Genomic DNA, 1,385 nt, shown 5'->3' on the forward strand with positions numbered 1-1,385 from the left:
CTGACTTGGTCACCCAGACTGGAGTGCAGTGGCCGCTCCTGGCCACCGCAGCCTTGACCTGCTGGGCTCCAGCGATCCTTCCGCCTCAGCCTTCCAAGTAGCCAGAATTGCAGGCATGTGCTACCACGTCCAGCTGATTTTTTGATTTATTGTAGTGATGAGGTCTCGCTGCCCAGGCAGGTCTCGAACCCGTGGGCTCAGGCAATCCACTCACCTCAGCCCCCCAAAGGCGCAGGATTACAGGCTGAGCCACCGAGCCCATTTCATGTGTATTTTTAATCTTTTGCTTGTACTCTTGTGAAGAATGCTGTTGTTTTTTTTCTTTTTCTTCTGTGTTCAGTACTTTCTTAAGTGTTTCTTGTAGAGGTGTTCTGGTGGCAGTGTAGGTTCTTAGGGATTGGATATCTGGAAAAGATTTCAATTCTCCCTCACTAATGAAGCTTAGTTTGGCTGGGTAGATTATTCTTGGTTGAAATCGTTTCTCTTTTAGAACTTTGAGGACAAGGCTCCAGGCTCTCCTAGCCTGAAGGGTTTTCTTGGTTAAATCTGCTGCTATTCTAATTGGTTTTCCCTGGTAGATAGTCTGGCCTTTTTCTCTTGCTGCTTTTAGGATTTTTTCTTTTATAGCTACTTTGTTTAGGCGAATTATCATGTGTCTGGGAGTTGGTCTTCTCATTTGTTGTCTTGTAGGGATTTTCTGAATCTCTTGTGTTTGAATTTTTTCATCCTTGATGAGATGAGGGAAGTTTTCTTGAATGATTTCAGAAATGTTTGTTCCAGTGTTGCTTCTGTTTCTCTCTTTGCCCCAGGAAGCCCAATTACTCTTATGTTTGGTCTCTTGAAGTGATCATTCATCTCTTGCAGGTTTTGTTCTGTCTTTTTGAGTTTCTTTTCTATGCTTTTGACATTTTGGGTTAGTTCTTTGTTTTGGTCTTCGAGTTCTGAGATTCTTTCTTCTGCTTGGCTAATTCTGCTTTCCATGCTTATTAGTCTGTTATTCATTTCCATCACAGTATTCTTTGCTGCTGTTATTTCTGAAATCAGCTCCTTCCTATTTTCCTCTTGTGTCTCCTCAAATTTTTTAATTCTCTCCATTAATGTCTTGATGTCTGGTTTTGTTGCATGTGACCAGTCATTCTGGGGGCTCTTCATTGTTTCTGTTCCAGAATCTGTTTTCTCAGTGTCTGATCTCCCAGGGGTCTGTGTGAGACCTATATTCTTCTTTTGGTTTTTCTTCATTTGTGCAGTTTTCCCCCCTCCCTACTTTTTCCTTCCCTCCACGTCACCATCTTCTTTAATTCTGTTATTCAGGGGTAAAGGGATTGGTTTTACTTCTGTTTGTTCAATCTCCTATTATTTATGTATGCCCTTACTTTGTTCAATTC

This window comes from Carlito syrichta, unplaced genomic scaffold (genome assembly GCF_000164805.1).
Source record: "Carlito syrichta isolate Samal-C Ts95f unplaced genomic scaffold, Tarsius_syrichta-2.0.1 Scaffold303766, whole genome shotgun sequence".
Lineage (NCBI taxonomy): Eukaryota > Metazoa > Chordata > Mammalia > Primates > Tarsiidae > Carlito > Carlito syrichta.